Below are 25,381 nucleotides of genomic sequence, written 5' to 3' on the forward strand. Positions count from 1 at the left end.
TCAAACGGTTACAGCCACTGGCATTGTATGTTCATGTGGTGCACATGCCACTCACCTGGTTACATCCAAGGCAGTTCAAGCATCACAGATAGCCAGGAATACATTGGATAATGTACAACAACTGGGAAACCTGTGCAAGTACTCTTGGAAAGTTTAAGAGCGTGCAGACTTGAAAGATACACCTGAATCTGATTATGAAATAAATTCTCCTGTCCAACCCGCTTTCTGACTAGATCACCAGCTGTTAAATCTGTGCTGAAAAACTATGAGAACATTCTTTGTGCTCTGCAGAGGGCTGCCAAAGAGTTTGGTACAAAAACAGCCCCACATACCAATGGCCTCAACACAGCTGGCAGCTCCTCACAGTAGGCACTTGGTTAACTGATACATGCTCCTGTGTTAGATGTTCTTGAGAGTTTGAATGCAACACTCCAGGGATCTTCTGTAACAGTATCCAGTATGCTTGAGGCAGTTGACAGTGCCAAAGAACAACTGCAGTCTGTTTGGACTAATCTTCTCATGACATGTTTTGTCACACTGAAGAGAAGTTATGGAGGAGTTATGTAGTAGTTGCATTTGACAAGTTCTCAAGGGTTGCTTGTGTGTGTGTGTGGAGAGAGAGAGAGAGAGAGAGGGAGAGAGAGAGAGAGAGAGAGAGAGAGAGAGAGAGAGTGAGAGTGGCTGGTTGTTTTGGTTGTTGTCTTGTTAAGTTGTTTGTGTTTGTATGGGTGGTTAGTGAGTGAATTGCTTGTTGGCAAGCAGTTGGGTTCGTCTGCAGATTCAGTCGCGGAGCCTTGAGGGAGTGAGAAGTGATCAGTCTGTATTTGGCAGTTTTTGGGACAGTCAGTCTGGTCAGAGATAGTCAGATGTCATTGTATGTTTTTAATTGTTTTGATATTGTGTGATTGAGTTTGTTGTGCTTGTTTCCGTCTGAAGGTTGTTGAGCTTGTAAGTTTCTGTTGTGTTTGATTTGTGAATTGTTGTGAACTCTTGATGTTGATTGGTGTTTGTTTGTGTTGTTGATTTGTTGTGCTTTGAGTTGTTGTGTAGTCACGGTGTTGATTGGTGGTTGTTTGTGTTGGAATTCTGGTGTTTGTCGAGCCGTGTGAAGTTTTTGTGCCGTGGGTGTTTGTTTGTGTAGTGATTTGTCATGTTGTTTTGAGTTGTTGTGTGGTTTTGGTGGTTGTTTGGTTTTTTGGTGTATGATAATCAGTGGTTGCTGTGTCTCAGCGACTGAATCTAGTGGTCAGTAGAGCGTCATGCCCTGATTGTGTCAAGTTTCCTGGTGAGTACTAAATGTGCTTGAGGTTGTGTTTTTTACCTTGCTGAACTAAGTGTCCTGTTAGTAATTAAAGTAATGTAAATGGGAAAGTGTGGCTGGGGGAAATTTGTAAGCCAGGAGTGGTTAATGTAATGTTGGGAGGACTTGCTTGCTTTTGTTTTTTTTAGCTTGTGATTCCACCACAATGTGCAATGAGCTGCAATTGGAATCATTAACATTGCCAAGGCGACGAAAAGTTCCAAAAAAGTATGATTCTACACCTACAACTGAGCATGTCCCTGCATCAGAAGAAGAATATTATACAGCTGATTTATTTCAGGTCATCGACAGTGCTATGCTGAATTTGGACAAGTACGTCACATCAACAGATTTATTGAGGCACAAAAAACTGTGACTCCCTGCCCACTGATGCTGTTGACAATGGCATAGTCAAAAGATACCCGAAGCTTGTTGACTTTGAAAGTTTAAAACTACAACTTGGATTTTTCAGATCACAGTACCAGCAAAGATCCATTGCTGAGTGCCAAAAATTAATCTGCGAGATGACACCTGAAGTGAGACATATGTTTCCACTTGTAGAAAAGTTGCTGAGAATAATCATGATCTCACCAGCCACCTCATGCCCAGCAGAGTGTTCCTTTTCTGTTTTACGAAGATTGAAGACATGACATGAGTAGTGCTGAGTAGAAGGCTGCAGCTACAAAATTTGCATGCCTGCATATGCAGTTGCAGACTTTAAGGCATCAGAAGGCTGGCTCTTTCAATTTAAGATTTGAGATGGAGTTTCTAATAAGACAACACCTGGCGAAGCTTTGGATGCCTCCCAGAAGGAAACTGGAATTTTGGGAGACAAAAATTGCCAGGTTCATCCAGTGAGGAATTTGATGACCAGGATCCTCTAGACAAAGAAGCACATGAACAAGTTGATCCCCCTAGCTGGTGGGGGGGAGGTGGCCTTGCAAACCTCCTCATAAGTTTTTAGAATGTCTGGCCATTGGCACCAAGGGCAGCGCACACATGTAAGTGACAGAGTAGTACTTTAAAAAGTATTTCTAGTGTTGTCTGAATGTTTTTTGTATAAGATGTATTTTAGTGGAAATTATAAAAACCTAGTGTCAACTTATTGTACTGTGTTGCATACACACAAAAAAAGGGTTTACTTTCATTTGTGTACAATTTATTTTGGGAAAAATGTAGTTAAACTCACCTTGCAAGCTCCCTCAAGCTGTTCAACCACTTTGCAAGCTCCCTCAGACTGTGTAATGGATGACCTTCAAGATCCAACCCACCAACCAACGAGGAAAATCAAGGGAAAGAGGGAAAGGTCCCTTGCTACAAACTCTCACCCACAGAGCCCCGGGGCACAACACCCTACCTCCACAACAACTGACTGACTACTGCCCAGGTGTAGACAATCCCACTCACATGCAGCAGTTTCCAAAAATCCTACATCACATTCATGACACAACACGCCCACATGATCTTAAGATCAAAACACACACACAACTTAATCAGAGACATAATCAGCTATCCATACAGGAGGCCATCTATTCCTCCGTGGACGCCGATTCTCCAGTTTCACTTTGACCACTCACTTGTGTTTTCACTAATTATTCTGAGACTGAATCATCACTCGACATTTTGCTTGAACCATCAGATAGGGAAGCACTACAACTGGTCGCACATCCAACACATGCCTTGGCATTCCAGCCACGGAAATACTGTTCAGGGGTTCACATGAGTAACCATCCCTTTACGCCATTGAGTAGTACAACAGGTGTCCGGGGGCTTCACCCACACCTCCTCTCCCAGCTTAATTGAAAGGGCATGTCTTGGCTGGTATCTGCTCCTTTGGGAACTACTGAAGGGTATCTTCACTCATATCTGTACACTGTATGCTGTGGAACAGATGATTCATCCTGTCCGGACCTTGGTGTGCTATTGTACCAGAATACTGCTTCAATAGGACAAATTCCTCCCCTCTCTGCAATAGCCTTGATGGTCCTATGGTGCCTTTCAACTATTCCATTTCCTCCCGGTCGATAAGCAGCCCGAAACGCCCTAACAATGTTCCAACGAGACAACATATCTCCTAACCACTGTGACTTAAATGCTGTACTATTATCCAGTAATAGTTCATCAACTGGCCCTCTTTCCAAAAAGATATTATTCAACTCAGCCGATATTTCTTGAGCATCTTCTCTCTTTACTTCCTCCATATTGCAAAACGACCTGGACCAAAGTCAACCACTGATAAATAGGGTATCTGTCTGTAATGAGTAACATCAATAGCTAGGCACTGACAGTTTCTTTCAACACTTAATTCACCTCCTTTGTGCACCACAGGAGTAGGATCAATGGACTGACAACGCTCACAACACTGAACTACCTTTTTCACACATTCTCTGGAAACTTTAGGGTCCAACTTCTTGGCTAAATAGTGTTCTGTCAATTCCCATATGGTTTTTATTATGCAACTCTGTTAGATCAACTACAGCACCTGCAGAGAGATGTGCATGCTCGACCTTGTTGCTTGCCAACCAACTCTTCTTGACTCTCATCAGAATATCAGCTTTATTTTTCTCTGTAGGCACTATCTGAACCACAATATTCAAACCAAACTCTGTAATCATTTCTTTCAATGTTCCTAAACGTCTCTTGATCATCATCTCTGCAGCTCCCTTTGTGTGAACACGTTTCTCAGCACTTATTACAGATTTCAACCATGCTCCCACAGTTGCAGAGTCAGTCCTCAGCTCTATGACTCAAGACCCCATTTAATGGCCACATTTATCCCTTTCAAAACAGCTTCTAGTTCGGCAACATTGATGTGGTTGAAATCATCCTTTTTTCTAAGCCAAGCAGCATCCTCAGCAACCTTGCTATTTATCTCTAAAACTACACCCATAGCAATTTTGCTGGCATCACACCACACAACACCATACTTAACACCTGACACACACCAATTTCCTCTCACAGGATGGTCTAACATTACTCTTTCAATTACCTCTTTAATCATCAACATGGACTGCTCAACAACGGGATTCCCCCAACGTGCTCCTGAGGTTCTTCTCTTAATGTAGCGGCATGCAACTCTTAACCATCCAGCTATGGGATAATGGCCCACTAATGTACCACAAACAGAAAACAATTCCTTCCTTGTAAGCATATCTGTAACTTCAGGCACTTTATTACCTTTCTGAAACATCAACTCTCCTCCAACTCTTAGCAGTTGCAATCCTAAAGCAGCTCCTCCATTGAGTGACTCAGGGGACTTTGTTATCAACCCAAATGTATTTAAGTGTCTAATTACCTCATCAGCAGAAACTATTGATTCATTCACAAGAATGTCATCTACATACGAACTGGTTGCTCTCTTGATTTTTTCATCCTTACTCAATACAGTCTTCAGTATCTTAGACATAGTCTGTGCCGAGTTCAACCCAAATCCCAATCTTGTAAGGCAAAATTTTCTGGTTCTTATAGTTCACTAGTTGATATGGCCACAATTTTTTGTCAATGCTCAGCTGTAGGTAGGCCGACTTCAAATCCACAACAGACGCATTTCTCACCTGTCTGTCCCATTCAAATTGTGTCTCACTGCATATGTTAGTCACATCATCACCAGTGTGACACTTGACATTCACATCAAGTTCCCGAAAATCAAGCACTGGTCTCACCTTATTTTTTGTTGACTGTTCCACAGCCATTAGAGGAATACCTTCTTTAACTTCTTTCCACAGAAAATCCCTTCAGCAATCCACCTGTCCACTTCCTTCTCAAATTCTTCCTTCTTCCAACCCTCAAGCTTTTTATCATAACTTATTTTATTTGTCAATTTCACAGTATCATTGTTTTTCCAAAACCACCTGACTGTCCATTTCTGTCCATCAAATACTGCATGAAAGTCTGGGTCTTCAATAACAACTGTTGGACAACCATCATCACCCTCACCACTAAAGTCTATGCTCAATTTCTTGACTAACTGAAGCGACACCAAAGGCACCAAAACATACCTTGCCTTGGGTCACTGTGACACCTCCCAAGTTCCAACACCATTAACCAGCTGATCCGACACCACAGCCCTCACGGTTACACATTCACCATTCACACCTATCTTTACCCAATCTGCAACTTTACACTTTATATGACTCCCATCAAAAGCACTGATATACACCTCACCTCTACATTGGGGTACATATCTGGAATGTACCACTGATGTAGAGCAGCCTGTATCCACAAGTCCTTTTGCAGGCTCATTACCAATCCAAACATCAATTATAGGCAATGAATCAAGGTGCGCCTTTCTATCATCACAAGGGTGGCTACAGGCGCAGCAGTCACCCCCTACTCGTTTTCCGCAACCTGTTCTTGACAAATGGCAATATGACCAGTTTTATTACACCTAAAACACGTCACCTGTCTCTCTTTACAGTATTTTATCATATGAGGGCCACTACATCGGAAACATTGACCCTTAAACTGGATAGGCCTAGTCCTATTCTCAGGTTTCCCACTACCATCTCCTTCTCCATTCTTCCTAACAGTCACAGCTACCACACCACCTTGCTGTTTTGATGACAGAATCCTAGCATGATTGAGCAATTCACTCATTGCCATCATCATCACATTTGGCATTTGCTGTACAGCAACACTATATTATCTGGGAAGCCACTGAAGGTTAGTTTCATCACATTTTCTAAACTAACCTTATCAAACTTAGCTAAACTGACCAACCTCCTAATCTCATTGGCATACACATCAACTGGTTCTTCTGTCCACTTCATCTAAACCAGTTTTCCAAAAGCAGAGAATGCATCATCAGTAAATACTACTTTCAGTTTTTCCTGAATTTTCACTGCATTTTCTTGGTCTTCATCACTCATCTCCAAATAAAGTATTAGAGCATCACCCTCCAAATACAATGGAATAAAACTGGCTAAGTCTGATATATTCTGTAGCTTAGCCACTAAGGTTACATTCTTCAACCATTTGTCTCCTTTGCAGGTGAACGACTTAATCATGTCCATTGTAATTTTAGATGCCGTACTTTCTTGGAATAGGCCTATGGATTAATTGTAGTTAAACTCACCTTGCAAGCTTCCTCAGACTGTTCAACTCACTTTGCAAGCTCCCTCAGGCTGCGTAATGGATGACCTTCAAGATCCAACTCACCAACCAATGAGGAAAATCAAGGGAAAGAGGGAAAGGTCCCTTGTCACAAACTCTAAACCACAGAGTCCCGGGGCACAACACCCCACCTCCACAACAACTGACTGACTACTGCCCAGGTGTAGACAATCCCACTCACATGCAACTGCAGCAGTGTTTCCAAATAATCCTACATCACATTAATGAAACAACAAAAAATAAATTTTTTTGTGTAAACTGTATTGCTTTTCTTGTGTAGTAGGTCCTCAGGTTACATCTGAGATCTGTTCCTACTCCAATGAAATAACCCAATTTTGTCCTAAGCTGAATTTAAGAATACATAATGACGTGAAGCAATAAGGCCCTGTCCATACAAGCTGGACGAACTTTGCTTGATGTGACATCAGAATTGCATATACAGCGGGAAAAGTTCTGACGTCACATTGATCACAGTTTGTCAAGCAAAGTTCGACTGTGTGGACGGGGCTTAAGAATAAAAAAATAAATAAAACAAAAAAAAAACACAACCTGAGCACATACATACATGAACTGAATACAGGCAGTCCCTGGGTTATGACGGCTTCGGGTTACGATGTTCCGAGGTTACGACGCTTTTTCTTAAATATTCATTGAAAAATCCGCCCTGGGTTATGACGTTTGTTCCGAGGTTACGATGCTGATGCTTCCAACACTCCGAGTTAACGACGCTTTTAAAAAAAGTATAATAAGATAAAAATCCTTTATAGTTTAGCACAGTATATTAATAAAAATAAGTTTCTGGTTAGATTACAAAAAAATTTTTGAGGTTATGATGATTTTCGATACTTATGTCGTATTTTTCGAATTTTTTTAGTGACGCCTCATATGCGGAACTAGTTTCTGAGCGAATGAATACTAGCTTGCGATGCGCAAAGTTTATAACAGTCCAAAAGCGCAAATAATGAAAAAATTATTGCTTGTTTCCATTATGTAATAATAACAAAACTAAGTTTCTGGTTAGATTACAACGCAAATTCCAAGGTTACGATGGTTTTTTATGCTTTTTAACGATACCTCATACGCAGAACTAGTTTCTAAGCGGAGGGCGCATAAATTAATTTACGCTATTAAACTGTATGGTAACCATAGTCAAGGATAAGGAACACATTCTCAAACAGTATACATATCCTTTAATACAAAACAGCAAAATATCATTGAAACATTATTTCACTTAAAGAATCCATCTATACTCTACTTAGACTTGGATATAAAAACCATAGTTTTTTTCTCTCTCTCTCTCTTGTATTTTCCGACGAAAATAATCACTAATTAGTGTATTTTGAAGTTTATTTTCATGACTAAATACATTTTTATAATACAAAAATGATTTACTAATTTTCAAATATTAATTTTCAGTAATACTGTATTAGTAAGTTTAATAAGTTGAAATGATATCACATAATAAAAATAATAATTCTCTCTCTTTCTCTCTCTCCCTCTACTACAAAGATGTATGTGATGATAATAAATGATTTTACTATATTCAAATATTAACATTAATTTATACAGCAATAATATCAATTCATTAGAGAAAATACCATAGTGAATTAGTAAGATTTTAGCTTATATATTTAAAAAATTATGGAAGAATGAAGGAAATCCCAGTCTTCTTTTCTCTAACTCCCGGTACTAAAACACCTGTCAGATATATCAAGTTCGTGACAGGAGGGGGAAGAGCTGCTGTGTTGCCATCAAGTGCTCATGAAATTCCCCCTCCCCCCTCTCTCTCTCTCTCTCATTTACTGAGACTCGAGATTTTTTATGTACTTGTACTATATGTTTTTAATACTTTCAATAATAATAATAATAATAATAATAATAATAATAATAATAATAATAATAATAACTGTAATTACAAAATTCATATGTGATAGTATTTTAAAGAAATACAATACTAATCTATCCATGTCACTTTTAATTAAGATTAACTCTCTCTCTCTCTCTTTTGCCACACAAGATAATAATGTGTCATAGTGGTAACTCCCTCCCTCTCTTTTGCTGGAAGCGTTATAAGTATGTATTTTTTGAGAGAACAGAGAGATAAACACTCTCTCTCTTTCTTTTACCGAGATGAAAGAATTTTTATGGTACTAGTATGTAAAATGTTTATTGATAATTTCAGTTTTTAAATAATAATAATAATAATAAAACTGTAATTACAAAATTCATAATGGTCGTATTTTAAAGAGATGAAAATGACCTTTCCATTTCACTTGTAAGGATAATTCCTCTTTCTTACTGAGATGAGAGAATTTTTATGGTATATGCACGTGTTTATTATATTTTCAAATAATAATAATAATAATAATAATAATAATAACAGAAGTAGTAATAATACGATAACTAATTTCAAAAGAAAATTCTTCCCTTCGTCTTTTTCTGTATCAATTTCCCTACGTCATAACTCCAGTGACACTCGGAGCTGGGAAAGTAACAATGCCATGCAATGGTCAACGAATTTAATGGTTTTATGTAATCTCTCTCTCTCTCTCTCTCTTGTATTTTAATGAAAATATACAGTAATTTGTGAATACACAGTGTTGCACATGAAAAAAGTAAATTAGTGATAATTTTAGAGATACGGCCCTAAGAAAAATTGCAAATTAGTGAAATTTTCCCTGTGGACATGTTTTCAATAATGTTGTTCCGGCTTACGACGCGTCTCAAGAACGGAACCCCCGTCGTAACCCGGGGACTGTAGAATTTAAGCCAAAGGCCAGGTACTGGGACCTATGATGTCATTCAGTGCTGAAATGGAAAGACCAACTTGACATCAGGATGAAAATAATGCAAATGGGCACAGTGACCAGGGGCACTGTCCAGCACTAGCGACATCTTAAAAGGCAACCCCTTTTTAGCACAGTACCCCTTCACTTCTGGCAGAAACGGTTGGTGAATCAGTCCTCAAATATCTGAAGTGTCACCTATGCCTTCTTGTTGATGACAGGTATGCCCTTGGATTTTCTGACAGATACACCAACATAGGCTTCAGCTTGAATTCACCAGCAGCATTAGCCCCAAGAAGCAAAGTCGGTATCACCTTGCTGACTTTGTGGCCTCGTGCTGTCTTCTCCTTGGCAATGTAGCTACAGGTCTGCATGTGCTTCCAGAACAAACCTGTCTCGTCTACATTAAACACCTGTTCAGCACAGGAACTTCCTCTCCCTGATTAACTCAGCCAATGCACTAGGAAATTCCCTTGCTGCTTCTTCATCATCACTAGCAGCTTCCCTTTGCACCTTAAGGTTGTGCAAATTTGCACAGGCCTTAAATTGTATAAACTAACCTTTGCTAACCCAAAACTCTTCAATTTCACTCCCTCCCTCCTTTTCTCTTTTCAAGGTTTCAAGCAATATTTTAGCCTTCTTCTGTATCTACATTAGGCTAACCGAGATACGCCATTGATGCTGGTCTTCCAGCTAAAGCACTAATAATCGTTCTATCTCAATAATGAGATCACTATGCTGCTACATAATCACAATTGATTTCATAGGGCAGATCCTTTCACATCTTCTAGTACATAAGCACTTTTTATCTTTGATGATTAATGACTCAGTCGTATGACTGAACACGAGCAGGCGGCTGATGTTAGATGGCATGGCGCCCTTTTCAGATAATTTTTTCATGTCAACTTTCACTTCCATAAAGATGGTTTTTCTTTTCTTCTTAGCACTGTTTGCCTTACACTTGGTTTGTTTGTATGGTGTTTTTACATTGCATGGGACCAGTGGTTATTCAGCAACGGAACCAACGGCTTTACGTGGCTTCCGAACTATGTCGAGAGTGAACTTCTATTACCAGAAATACACATCTCCGATGCCTCAATAGAATGCCCAAGGATCGAACTCGAATTTCAAAAAGTTCCCAAAATAAACAACTCCCTCTTGCATGAGAAAAAAAAGGAGTTTGCTTTTTTTATTTCCAAGTGTAATTAAGGGATTTTGACGAAGGAAAAATCTATTTCTGGGTGATTGGCTCGTGTCGCCCTATGAAAGTATCCTTAATATCATTCTTTCTAGGTAAATTAGCCTAAAAATTACCAGAGAAAAACAAAATTAAGAAAATGTCAGTAAAAACTGACTCGCTCACTCTTAAAAAGAAAGTTGTCGGTTATGAAAATAGGGGCGAGTGTGGAAAACAACTACCTACGAGACAGACACCAATTAGAACTTCCCATATCAAAATCCCACCCCCCAAGAGAGAGCTGATACCAACGGGCGATGCAGCCTCTACTACTACTACTAGAGGGGACGCCACGGACAGCAGCGCCCCTAGCGGTCATCCTTAATCAAAAACATAAATACATCTTGTCCTGCAAGGTGGGGAAAACAAACCATAAAAAAGGGGATGGGTTTCATAGGGCGACACGAGCCAATCACCCAGAAATAGATTTTTCCTTCGTCAAAAATCCCTTTTCTGGCTCAGCTCGTGTCGGCCTATGAAAGAGTACCAGAGAAAACAGACAAGATGGAAAAGGAAAAAATGAAAAACCTGTTAAAATGATGGATATAATAGTAAATAATCAAATACAGCATACAAAAAATAAGTACTTAAACTAACTATGGTAAACAATAAACAAAAGAATGTTAGTAAACTTAAAGTACTTAAATGGTAGTAAACAATAATTATAATATGCATGTAAAACAAAGAATAGTTGAATTTACTTAATTAGAAATATAGGTACAATTATATACTACATGTGTCCTACCCTAGCATAAAAAAAATAAGGGTAGGTACACTCAATTCCATCATTAATACAAATAAAATAAGTAATTCAAATATATACAAACACATTGTGACTGAAGTTATCACAAGGTTAAATGGAAATTTACACAAACATATTGTGGCCTAACCTAGCATAAAAAAATAAGGTTAGGACCACTGGGGTACATATCAGTACCAATGTGTTGTCCCTAGCAAAAAAATAAGGGACAAACCACTATAACACACAACGGCTAAGGCTATAATGATGAGTAGCCTGGTGATAGGTTGAGGCATGTTGGTTGAAGTAGGTAGAAAGGAGACCTGGATCAATACTACAACTACTAAGCAGTATCAGGGGAAAACTATGTTTCCCGCTGCTACTGCTGAAAACTTTAAAGATTCCAAGGACTTTAAATAATGCCGTTTAAAGACTGTCGGGGATTTCCATCCAGTATACTTCCTAAGATCCTCAAAGTTCATATGTTGGAAATAGTTAATAGAGGTGGCTACTCCCCTGATATCATGTGCTCGGGGTTGGGAATGACTCAGGGTTGGCTTGTTTAATGAAGTAAAGGATTTGTTGCCTAATACCTTAACTGACAAAGTACCACCTTTTTCTCTCATGAAGAGAGCACCCGAGGATCTAGAAGAAGTACGAGATAGAAAGGCTCTAAGGGTTGATACTGGGCAGAGAGAAAGGATCCGTGGAAGTGGAGATAACCTTCCAAGGAGCCACCTTGCAAGAGGATCTTCATTTTTGGCTAAAAAAAAGCTACGATCGGAGCAAGTAGAACTTCTCCTGATGGGAGGAATTCCACATGACCCGCATCTTGGATAGAGCCGGACAGTTCTGAAATTCTTGCTCCTGAGGCTAGGCTTAATAAGAATAGAGTCTCCTCAGGAGCATTATGAATGTACAAGATGAGTTGTCAGTATCTGAAGCTAGTTTGAGAACATCATTCAAGAACCATGAAACTTGTAGTAGGCCTCTGAGAAGGTCTAAGTCTAGCACAGGCTTTAGGGATAGATGTGAAATAAAAGATTCAGTTAAATCTATCTGAAAACCTACTTGAAAGATTTTCTTCAAAAGCCGACTTGTGAGTGGTTAATCGTGCTAGCTGCTAAACCTTTTTCAAATAAAGATCTGAAAAAGGATATAGCCAAATTAACTGTCATGGTTGTAGTGTTCGATTCTCTCAAGAAAGATGCTAATTTCTTAACAGCTGAGTCATATTGTCTGATGGTTGACTCCCTCTTATCTGATTCCAGAAGAGAATATTCTGTGGATCAATGTTAGCATCTTTATTAGCCGCAAACTTCATGAAGTCCATAAAGTTAGGGTCTGGAGAGTTCCTGAGGAAGCGAACACAGTCCTCATTTGTACTGATTGTGATAGTTTGGGATTGGGGATCCGTTGAGGTCGGAGAGACCCAATTCCAAGAGAAGTGGATACCAGTTGCTCTTGGGCCAGTCCGGTGCAATCAGAGCTACTATCCCTTTGAAAGACCTTAGTTTGTCTAGGACTTTCAGGAGAAGATTCACTGGAGGAAAAACGTAAATTCTCCTCCACTGATTCCAATCCAACGACAGGGCGTCCGTGGCATAAGCCAGAGGGTCCAGGTTGCGGCCACATAGCAAGGGAGCTTGTGGTTTCGCTTGTGAGGCGAAGAGATCCACTTGGAGACCTGGGGTGGGGACTCTCCGGCTTACCCACTGGAATGACCCGTCGTCCAGAGACCACTCTGATTCCAGAGGAACTGACCGGGACAGGGCGTCTGCTATCACATTCCTTACTCCTGCCAGGTGAGTGGCAGACAGATGCCATTTGTGTTTGTTTGCTAATGCAAAGATGGCTATCATGACATGATTCACATGCTTGGATTTGGATCCTTAATTTTTAGCGCCAGCCATCTTGACGCTGTTTTCTCTTGTGCTTTTACTATTGTGGATTTATCTCGTTTTCTAAGATGGAACGTTCTGCAATTGACACGGCTAAGTTAGTAACTCATAAGTAATATTTTATCATAGTTTTTATCTCCGGGTACCAGTATTTTCCTTTTTATAGGTCATATACGGTTCCCCCTCTTCCCCCCCCACTCCTCCCCCCCCTCCTCCTCGGGGGCTCCCGGGCCCCCCCCCCCTCTTCCTTCCCCCCCCTCCCCCTCACCCCCTCCTTTCCCCCCCCCTCCCTCCCCTTTCCCCTTTTCTTTCCCCCCCTCCCCCCCCCCTCCCCACCTCTCCCCTCCCCCCGCCTTCTCCCACCTCCCATTTCCCCCGTTCCCCCCCCTCCTTCCGTCCCCCCCCCCCTCCTCCTCCACACACCTGTTCTCTTCCTTCACCGGTTTCCCCTCCTTCCCCCCCCTCCCCCCTTCCCCCTTCCCCATCCCCCCCTCCCCACCCTTCCCCGGTTTGGTCTCGTGGCGGCCATGCTGCCTCGTAAGAATTCCCGGTCCTCCATACTGGGACTTCTTATACTTATGGGCTTATTTTTCACGTTCATTGTTTTACATCGAGTTTTAGCTAGTTTAGCCCTCTTACCATTCTCTTAGCTTGGTATTTAGGGCTATCATTATTTTATTCTGGCCCAGCATCCCGGCTCTTGCTCTACATCGGCTATCGCTGGCTCCGAGTAGGCTACTGTTTCTTGGAATAGTTGCCTCCTCCTGGGCTTCTTTCTCTTTTCCTAAAAGTGTCTCTTCCACCTTTCGATGTATTTTATTATTATTATTATTATTATTATTATTATTTAGGGTGTTAGGCTAGCCTAGGTGCTTGTTCCATGTATTGGTACAGCTTGGTTCACGTGGCCCTACCCACCGGTTGTGGTGATCGCGGCCTAGGCCACTAAGAGTCACGTGTTCCATAGCACCTCACCCTGCCCCTTCCCTCCCTCTCTGATGTAGGGAGGAGCTGGGGGACCCCTGGATTGTCATAACACCTCTTAGCCTTCTCTCTCATTCCGGAGGTGCCGGGAGGTTCCACCAGCAGGGGGTTTAGGGCGACCACTAGGAGGTACCGGGTCTCCATACGGGTAGTTGGTGAGGTGGGAGGAGTAGGCCATCCAATTCCCCCTTTCCTCGCTCCCGCCGTGTTTTCACCGGGACCTCCTTATTCCCCCCATACCCATTACTCAGCCACCTCCCTTACGATACGAAAGGAGCCTTCCGTCGCAGCCGGGGCCCCTTTGGTGATAGGTTATTGGCTCCACTAGCGGGTAGGGTGGGGTACTATGGATGGTCGTTTGCTTGCCTACTTGCATTACAAATACTGTATTGGAAAATAAGGTAGATAAATGCTTTTAGCATAAGTTTTCAGTTTTTAGTGCAATTTTTTTATTTTGACAAGGTTAGGTGAGGAAGGGTACAGAGTTGCTCTTGCAAACATTTATTTTATTTTAAGTGCCCTTATCCAGATTTTGCCATTATCTGACAGGCCCTTGGCTCTATTAATCAGAATAATTGAGGGATTACTGTACAGGCAGTTCCAAGGTTATGTCAAGGGTTCTGTTCCGATGGTGCACTGCAACCCAGAAAACGTCACAAGAAAAATTTATAAAAATGAGGAATAAAGTGATTAAAGCCTTACCTTTATCCTCTGGGTGTACTGTACAGTATTTTACTTGCACTCTGATGTGGTGTGCATCCAAAAAACTCCAAATATTTGCTTTATATTGTATCTGTTTGCACTTTTACTGTTCCATCATGGTGAAGATGATGACAGCCTTGGAACATTCGGTGTAACCCAGAATCAATTTTTTTTATGAATATATTTATAAAGTGACAAACTCTGAATGATGTAAGTCAAGTTTGATGTAACCTGGGGACTGCCTATATGGAAGTATTCATTTAAAATACTACTGGTATCAATATTTGCACATTGAAAAGCAAGTTCATGTACTTTACCATAAATTCTTCCACTGAATAGAGATACGTACGTCTTGGAAAATTGGTAAAACTAACAAAAATTCTGCTGGAAACACCCAAATACACTGCCTCAAAGTAAAATTAGAATTACGCATCCTTTACTTTTGACATTTCAACATGTAAATTTTAAGTATTTAAAATTTTCTTATTGCTTTCAGTAGTTAAATCCAATTTAGCAGTTCTCTGGTATTATAGCAAATATTTTACCTTAGAAATAGCGCTAAAGGAACATATTTCACAGAGCGACACGGCCGAACCCAGAAATATAATTAAGGGATTTTGACGTAGGAAAAATCTATTTCTGTCAAAAGGCTAATTTAGTTTGTTAATGAATAAGACACTATGCACATGCTGTCTTGTGAATTTTAGTTTGTTTCAATCTTTACTCAAAGATGTTTCCACAAAACATGTACTATTGTACTATACGTGTATTACAGCCCCAATTTTGCTTATAAATTATCATTACATGTCCATGTCTTTCGACACTTCAACCTTATCATTTGAAGATAAGTGGTAATGAATTTTATTGTACTAGTTCATCAACATATATAAATTTTGTTTATACATAGTAAAATAATTAATGCATCTGCAGTTGCTTTCATCATGTGAATTTTAGTTTGTCTTAAATCTTTACTATTATAAAAAAAATAAATTAAGGGTAATTTTTAACTATTGCCATGTTTCAGCAAATATGTACTACATGTATACATGTGTTACAGCCAGAAGTTTGCTTATAAATTTTTACCAAGGATTACCATAGTGCTTTAATAGAGCAATTTCTTGACCTACTACAGATTCAGTGTCTCCTTATAAAGAATATGATAACTTCTCAACTGTGAGTGTTTGGTTTTCTTTTCTACCAAATGGAATGCAATTCCTCCTATTTTTCCAGTTATATTAATTTTTTTATCTTTTTAGCACATAGACTGGCTGATATTCATTTGCTGTCAGTATCTTAATGTCTCTAGTAGTTTCTTTTTGCAATAATTTATTTATCATCTGCAGCTGTAATCAATCTTTACTTTGTACCCTAGTTAACACTAGGTTTGACAAACTTTGCCCTTCAAGACTTTTTTAGTAAATTATTTTTTCCTGGGCCAACTCTAACTTTCTCCAAACTTCATTCTATTTGTACTCTAGCCATTTTCTCCTTTTAATGTTGTATCAAACATTTAATATAGGGGAAGCCTTCCTTAAGCAATGTGCAATGTGTATCACAGCACCACTATATGTATATTTGGAGATAACATAAGTCTAACTTGTGATATGAGGTTCAAATGCTAAAACTGCACAATTGCCTTACTAAGGCCCTTTTTAAATGTACAACATGCAAATTTAGAGGTTAGGCAACTTGCAAAATCAGTGATTTTGGTACAAATCACATGTATCTCTCTATTATGGTCAAGGAATTTAATTTTCTGTGAGAATTTGTAATCATCTTTGTAATTCTCATTGTTGTTTTATAATTTTTAAGGGGCTCTGATGTATATCCAAGTCATGGCTATTGTAATAACCTCATCGATTCAAGTAGCATACAGTACGCTTTTCTTGTGCTCCTCCTGTTACGTGTGAAGAAGTATACTACATTACTGTTTCCAGAATGTAACCCAGTAACTCATTACGTATAACTGTTATTTCTAAGTTATGAATTTTAATCATACACTTGTTTTCTGTGATCTGAAACATTTCTTAAGTCAACACTCCATAAAGATCCACCTAGGGGAGGAATAAAATTTAAATCTATCCATAAATAGACACCACATGTAGATCTATCTGAATTTAAAACAGACGCTTTTGTGTCTTAAGGACAACCAATCTGTCAAGATGGAGTCAAACATCAAAGGGCCAGTTTTAACATAGGTATCTGGTCCTAAACCAAAACAAATTCTTGAATTTTACTGGTGAGGAAGCACTATATTGTCCAACCTCAAATTTAAAATCGAGCTTGATTTGGCATGAATTGATCATGAATGCAAAGAAAAAAATGAAGCTAAAAAAAGGGGGAAAAAAAAAAAATAAATAAATAAAAAGCTAGCTAACTTATTTTTGAGTAATGGATCTTTCCTAGATAGTGACCCCCAAGGGTTTTAACACTATGTATCTGCTTATGAGGCATGTCTAGACAAGCCCATAGGGATGATAAACAAAACTGTAAACATCAAAGATAGCAACCCCTGAACTTTGCGGGGGGTGGGGGGGGGGGGGGGGCACTATCTAGGAAAGATCCTGAGCAACACTATACATCTGAGTAATAAGAGTCAGTAATGTAGCTAGATGCTCAAAGATGTCACACCTAACTCAATATGGGTTTAAGATGATGAGAAGCACAACCAACAACAACAAAAAATGTATTAGAAAGAAATACTTTGAGATTATGTACTTGTGAATAACTTTTAGAAAAAAAATCCATACAAAATTTATCAAGCTAATCTTAGTATAAAGGCTTGCATTATAGAGCATAGCTGCTTTACTGACAATTTCCAAGGTACTACACATTACTTCTATTTTATGACAAAAAATAGAACTTCTCTTATAACATATTGCCACATAGCTAATCATTTTCAGGATCAGGCACACTTACTTCCTTTTAATGTATGACTTGGATCCTCTTCCGGCATTTGTATCTGAACAAAATATTGTAATGTTGTATGTAGGACATGTAGAATACTGGTATTTGTTAATTTCCATAACCTAGACTCCTTTTCCCTGCTTTCACCAACACATTCTGTATTACTAATCTTGAGGATAAAAATACTTCTCTGGCACAGCTTCACTCATCTTGTATACTGTATTAACAAAATATAAATGTGTGAAAGCATCCTACGGTATCAACCTGATGCTGCATTACCACAGTTACTGTACAGTATTTTCTTTTCACTCCTGTATTGAATGAAAGAGATACTAATTTAGATTATGAAAATGAGTGAACATTATGACTCATTCTACCAATACAACAAATGACTTAAATACTACTTATGTAAAAACCCACTTCTTTAATATCAATTAAATTTGTGAATTTTCCTTCTTTTATGGAATGTAAGTCATAAATTCTTACTTGTTTGCAATAACTGTATCAAAGTTTTATTCACTATAGAATAACTAATCTAATAATTAACACATTAATAAAAATGATATGCAATGCATAGGCTACATATACACATTTGTCTGTTGTAATAAAGTACTGAAGTTTTAAAAGTTAAAAATAGTCTAGATTCAAATCATTGCCTAACATGAGACATCTCTCTGCACAAAAGTGAACGGCTCTAATTAGACAACTGTTTGTACTTCTTATGATAGCCTTTCTATCCACAAGAGAGAAAGGCATTGGTCCCAAATTATCAAAACAAGGGCCTATGCACTACAAGTCTTGTTTGTGAGAATAAATGTCATTCCTTTTACAATTGTAGGTTTTGTGATGCACATAGCCTCTAAAAGTGCACTAAAACCATAAACTGATTATGCATTTTCTGCATTCTTATCACACAAAAGTTACTACTACACAATACAATATCACAAGTCAAATCCTGAGCTCTAAAAAGTATCTTTTGGAATAAGCCTCTAGGATTATGGTGTTGTATCTACTTTATTGTAGTCTTCCTCCATTATGGAACATCATCCATGGTAAATGCTTCACTAGAGGAGTTTCTTTCAGCTTGTCGTCCAAGTGGCAGATAATTGCTTTCCCCAGCTTGAGCAACTAGAAAGTACAAGATATCATAATAGTTAACTGCAGTAGTTCTAGTAGTTTTTAAACAACATATCCAAATCAGACATACAATACACTACTTTACTATACCACTATAATTTTACAGCACTCGAGTGTAATGAGAAATATGTACAACTCTGACAGGGATGGCACAAAAGTCTCACCATCACTAACTTTGACAGGGATGGCACAAAAGTCTCACCATCACTAACTTTGACAGGGATGGCACAAAAGTCTCACCATCACTAACTTTGACAGGGATGGCACAAAAGTCTCACCATCACTGAGTGCAGTGTAGTACTTTGGCCGAGTGGATTTTAATTGGCTGTGGCATTTATTCATTTTGTACAGGTAGCACTGTCATATGTAACAGCATTTGCTTCTTTAATTGTATGATTCATTAATGTAACAGTAATAAGTTGAGTATTAGTATAGTTAAAAGTGTGTGTCCGAGTGTCTGCAAGTAAGTGCATATATGTTTCTAAACAGAAGGAAGTGTGTGAATCATTTATCTTCTTGTCCCAGGTGACCCCTCACAAGCCACTACATTGTTCCTCTAAAAATTCTAATCAAGAATTAACCTTGGCATACCTTTAAAAATGTAACATTCCTTAGTGCCAGTGTTGGGTGTCATCACTTCAAAAATTAACAGTTGGACATGCAAAGGAAATTCAGTTAGTGCTCAGTTAGTTTAGGAACTACATTTCTCATTGGTTTCAGCAATGCTCCCCATGCAACTGACAGAGAAGGATATTAAGTACCCTCAACTAAAGGTTGTTTTTATCAGTTTACGTATAGTATCACCAAGTTGTAGAAATTCTAAAGTCAAGGGTCGCTTACCTTTTTCTTTATAGATCCAGAAGCTCCAACCAGCAATGATTAATATCAAACCCAACACACCAAGTGACAGGCCAATCACTTTCGCTAAACATCCGTTGACTAGCAAACACTGCTCACTTTCATCCTGCTAAGTATAGAAAACTTCAATTACAAAACTATATTTTCTGATGTTCAGATCATTTGGTTAAACTATCAATACAGCTTATCAAGAAGCTTTTTCTGCCAATTTATTTTTACTGCAAAACAACAAAAGCTTTAAGCAACATCCTATCACAGTAATATCTAAGACAGTGCATGCAAGATAAGCAAAATGTATTCATATTGGTAGATATACATATGTGAACTGAAGTAAAATTAATTCTTCACTTGTTCAATTGAACCCAGAAGTCAGCATTAACGTGCAAGAAACAGCTTTAAACTAGTCATCATCAGCTGCCCCATACTTACATTTGTGTTTCTGATTAATAAGTTTCAATTTTATTCCTTGAATCTATATTTCTGTACAGCTGTCAGGGTGCGACCCTCATGTCTGGTAGGAAGGCTTGTACATTATTTGTTAAGAATCTATTTTTGCATCTGTCATGGTGAATGACATGGCAACAATGCTATTAAAGAAGAGTTTACAATCCAAAAATTTACTCACCTGCACTGGTAAGCAATGTAGCCAAAATGTGAAAGCTGGCCCATATCAAAATCATCTATACCTTATCAATAAATGTATGTTACAGTGTTGTTACAGAATTAAGGGAAATCATTTCAAAGCCGTTAACTTATAAAAACTTAAGAAAAGGGCATACAAAACAAATAGAAGGGGATGAAACGACGGTTACCCTCAACCACAAAGAAGTGTAAGCATATCCTTTCTCACACAAAGGTGACAAGCGACACTGCCCAGCCACCCTCAAGAAATTGGAACCCCAAAAACTTGGTCACACCTCATTTACGTCTACACCAACCCCTCTTCTCAGGATTAATTGGCGCTCCATTCTGTGACAGGTCAGAGTGCCGAGGATTAAGTCCAACAGCCCATCTGGCAAATGTTAGAAAAGGAATTCTATGCTCCCTTGTTTAAAAAAAAAAGGGGACGCGTTAAAACTTGAAAGCTCCACCCTTTCGGTTTTAACCAATCAAATCAGCAGTGCCAGATTGTAAGGACGTCCCAAAATAGGTCCCAATGAATACCCTACTAGGATACCCAAGGTACACACCCTCAAGAAGCTGGGGCACGAAAGAGAGGCGTCTCCAAATGAGAAGCCTACCAATTACTACAGAAAGGATGACAGGAAGGCATTTCGAAGAAAAAGCAGCAGCCACTCAGACACCAGAATCCTTTCGGAAAATGCCACACCCAGAGTCAAAATCCAAAATCCAAAGGCAATGCTAAGAAGATGACATCTGAATAAAAAGGCTAGACAGAGAGAGAGAAGGCAGTGGAAAAGGAGAAACAGAAAGCAAAGAAGCAGGCAAGCAGATCCAGAAGGGGGAAGAAGTGCCACGTGTGGAGTGCAAATATAGACAGTGTTAAGTGACAATATTGAACTCAGTAAAAATCCCCTAGCGCCTAATAGACTTGCAAAGAAAACAAAGTGCCTTCAAAATAGTTTGTCTCGGTCCAAGTGCCCAAGGATAAGGTGGAGCTATTATAAGTTTCCCTATCAAGAATAAAGACATAAGGACACATCAATTTAATTCTTCCCAAATAATACAACTTTAAGGTAAACAAGATAGCTAACAATTCGAGAGTTGCAATTAATTATATAATTACTCCTCACTGCCAAACCCATTCCAGTAGGCAACCCCCCTCAGGCCGATCGCTACCTTAGACCTGTAGCGACACATACAGTCCTGCTACATATGTATTCAATCCTTATTTCTTGATAAGTAGTGATTTATAGAAAGGAAGGAGACCCTCTTCTAGATATGCGATAAAAATTACAGTTCCATCCTCTGTTTAGTTAAAAATGATGTTATTATGATATAACAAAGTTTCATGTATACTTACCTGGCAGGTATATATATAGCTATATTCTCTGTTCGCACTGGCAGAATTTTCAAAACTCGCGGCAACCGCTAGATCACTGGTAGTTCAGGTGATCGCCACCCCGCTCCCGTGGCGCTGGTGCTCGGAATCATTCCCATTTTCGTCAGATTTTTGTCTCTGAACCCTGTCTCCTGAGGGGAGGTGGGTGGGAATTTAATTATATATACCTGCCAGGTAAGTATACATGAAACTTTGTTATATCATAATAACATCATTTTCATGTATGACACTTACCTGGCAGGTATATATATAGCTGATTGACACATTTGGAGGTGGGTCAAAGACAGCAACATTGTAAGAGTTTTAAAAATTTAAAATTTAAAATACTCTTAGATTCCTTACCTGCTAAGGTAGCTGACTTCAGCATTCCTGCCTCTTAGCCTGCTAAGCCTTAGTAGCTTCCAACTAGGACGTGACCTATTAGTTGATGAAGCTAAATACAAGGGTCTGACAACTGGACGGGACCAATTTGTTGACAGGAAACCCTAGCCCTCTCTCACCACGGGCATTCATGCTAGGATAAGTTAGACCACCTGAACCACACACAACACTAACCTAACACACTACACTTCACAGACTGAAGAGGAAATCAACCTCTCAGACAACCGTAAAAACAACACCACTTCATTAAAATACCTAGCATGTTAGTAAGTTATGGGGTGGAAACTCCTTTGCCCAATACTGTTCCTGAGGATACATATGGACCCAACGTTTGACAATTGTCAAACGTTGTTTTGACGTTTCTAAGGTAATGACTTGCAAACACTGAATTAGTCCTCCAAAACGTCGTTTCAATTAAATCTTTGAGGGCCATATTCTTTTTAAAAGCCAACGAAGTAGCTACTGCTCTCACTTCGTGTGCCTTAACCTTAAGGATGCCGAAATTTTCTTCTTGGCATAACATATGAGACTCTTTAATTAATTCCCTAAGGAAAAAGGCAATAGCATTTTTGGTCATTGCTCTGCTAGGGTCCTTCACAGAGCACCACAGTGATTCTGAAGTTCCTCTAATCTTACTGGTTTTATCCAAATAATAGCGCAATGCCCTTACTGGACAAAGAACTATCTCTTGTTCCTGTCCTACTAGATCTGAAAGACCCATAATTTCAAACGACCTTGGCCATGGATGAGCTGGATTCTCGTTCTTGGCCAAGAACCCCTCCTGAAAAGAGCAAACCGCTTTGTCATGTTTCCAACCAATATGTTTGCTAATTGCTTGTAGCTCACTCACCCTTTTAGCTGTGGCCAATGCCACCAAAAAGATGGTCTTTTTTTGTGATATCTCTCAACGAAGCTTGATCCATCGGTTCAAACTTACTATTTCCTAAAAATTTCAGGACCACATCGAGATTCCAGGACGGAGCTCTGTATTGGGGCTCCTTCCTTGTTGCAAAAGACCTTATGAGGTCTCTCAGATCTAGATTATTTGTAATATCTAGACCTCTATGTCTAAATACAGAAGCCAACATACTCCGATACCCTTTAATCGTCTGAGTTGACAATTTTATTTCCTTCTTTAAGTATAAAAGGAAGTCGGCAATTTGGGTCACAGAGGTACTGGATGAAGAAATCTTCTGACTCTTGCACCACTTGCGAAAGATTCCCACTTCGCCTGGTACAACTTAATAGTAGAGGCTCTTCTAGCTCCGGCCACCGCTCTGGCCGCCTCTCTAGAAAACCCCCTCGCTCTGACAAGTCTTTCGATAGTCTGAACGCAGTCAGACCCAGAGCGAGGGTGTTCTTGTGGTACCTGTTGAAGTGAGGCTGTTTGAGTAGATCTACTCTTGCTGGAAGTGTCCTTGGTACATCTATTGTCCATTCCAGTACCTCTGTGAACCAATCTCGGGCCGGCCAGTATGGAGCTATGAGAGTCATTCTTGTCCCTTGACTCTCCCTGAAACTGCTTCAAACAAAACCTTCCCTAATATCTTGAACGGGGGAAAGGCGTAGACGTCTAGCCCCGTCCAATCTAGAAGAAAGGCGTCTACTGCGACTGCTTGACGGTCTGGGACTGGAGAGCAATACGTCGTCAATCTCTTCGTCATTGCTGTCGCAAACAAGTCTACCACTGGGCGACCCCATAATTTCCACAGACTTTGGCATACTTCTAAATGAAGAGTCCATTCTGTTGATAGAAGTTGACCTTCCCTGCTCAACAGGTCCGCTCTCATTTCCTTCTCCCCCTTGAATGAATCTGGTGAGAAGGGTTACGTTTTCCTTCTCTGCCCAAAGAAGGATCTCCTCCGCCAACTTGCAAAGAGAGATTGAATGTGTCCCTCCTTGTTTGCGGATGTACGCCAGAGCTGTGGTATTGTCCGCGTTGACTTGTACCACCTTGTTGCGAATCACGCGTTGAACTCCTTCAAGGCCAAGAAAATCGCCATCAGTTCCTTCCTGTTTATATGCCAAGCCGTTTCCTCCTTGCTCCAACGACCTGAAACTTCTTGAAGTCCGAGAGTCGCTCCCCAGCCTGCGTCCCGATGCGTCTGAGAACAATACATGGTCTGGGTTCTTTTGCTGGAGAGACGCTCCCCTTGCTAACTTCCCCGGAGTTAGCCACCACTTTAAACTCCTCTTTGATCTTGCGAGGAATTCGAAACAGGAAGGAATCTGTTGCGATTTTCTTGGCCAGACTTGGTTCAAACATATTTGTAGGGGTCTCATGTGAAGTCTCCTGAAACGAACCGCTTCCAGGGACGAGAGTGTCCCCCCCAGTAAGCTCATCCACTCTCGTGCTGAACATGTTCTTTCTCTAGAAAGGCTTGCACTTTCCGGATGCACAGATCTTGTCTGTTGGGAGACGGAAAAGCCCGAAAAGTCACTGAGGAGATCAGAATCCCCAAATAAACTAGCTCCTGACTGGGGTTCATATTCGACTTTTCTAAGTTCACCATCAACCCTAACTCTTTCGTTAATGTTAACGTCATTTCTAAGTCCTCCAGACATTGCTTTCTTGATTGGGCTCTTATGAGCCAATCGTCCAGGTATAGAGACACTCTTATTCCTAGAATGTGTTAGCCACTTGGGCCACGCTCGCCATCACTCTTGTAAAAACTTGTGGGGCTGTGCACAGTCCAACACAGAGGGCTTTTGAAAACTGAAAAACCCTGTTCTGGATCACAAATCTCAGGTACTTCCTGGATCTTGCATGAATTGGGATATGAAAATATGCGTCTTGAAGGTCCAGGGTGACCATCCAGTCCCCTGGACGTACCGCTGCCAGTACTGAATCGGTCGTCTCCATCGTAAATTTTGTTTTCTCCACAAATAAATTGAGTTGACTTACGTCAGTACTGGCCTCCATCCCCACCCCCGAGGATTTTGCTACTAAAAACAGCCGGTTGTAAAATCCCGGAGATAAGTGATCCAGAACAGGTTCTATTGCTCCTTTCTTGAGCATAGAAAGAACTTGTTCTTGTAGTGCTTCTTGTTTCACTGGATCGCTGTAGTGAGCTCCCAGCTCTCTTGGCGATGTCGTAAGAGGTGGTCTCTTTAGAAAAGGGATCTTGTAACCTTCTTTTGCCACCTTGACTACCCAAGGATCTGCTCCCTTTTCTTGCCAAATCTCCCAAAACTTCTGGAGTCTGGCACCTACTGATGTCTGAAGGACTTGCTGTTCATTGTTTAGTACTGGGTTTCGAACCCCTCTTGGACGGAGCTCTTCTTGCTCTGAAAGCCGGACGAGAAAAGGACTT

General features: G+C 40.0%; 2 long non-coding RNA genes across 2 annotated transcripts in view; one reads left to right on the plus strand and one right to left on the minus strand.

The window, feature by feature from the left end:
* Positions 1-25,381, plus strand: part of LOC135218101 (uncharacterized) — a 175,933-nt gene that overhangs the window by 100,727 nt on the left and 49,825 nt on the right. The window lies entirely within an intron of this gene.
* On the minus strand, positions 17,863-23,579 carry LOC135218053 (uncharacterized). The gene is made up of 2 exons (XR_010315266.1): positions 19,646-23,579; positions 17,863-18,796 (listed from the first exon to the last, which is right to left on the minus strand). It is a non-coding gene; the product is annotated as an uncharacterized LOC135218053 (long non-coding RNA).

This window comes from Macrobrachium nipponense, chromosome 19 (genome assembly GCF_015104395.2).
Source record: "Macrobrachium nipponense isolate FS-2020 chromosome 19, ASM1510439v2, whole genome shotgun sequence".
Classification (NCBI taxonomy): domain Eukaryota; kingdom Metazoa; phylum Arthropoda; class Malacostraca; order Decapoda; family Palaemonidae; genus Macrobrachium; species Macrobrachium nipponense.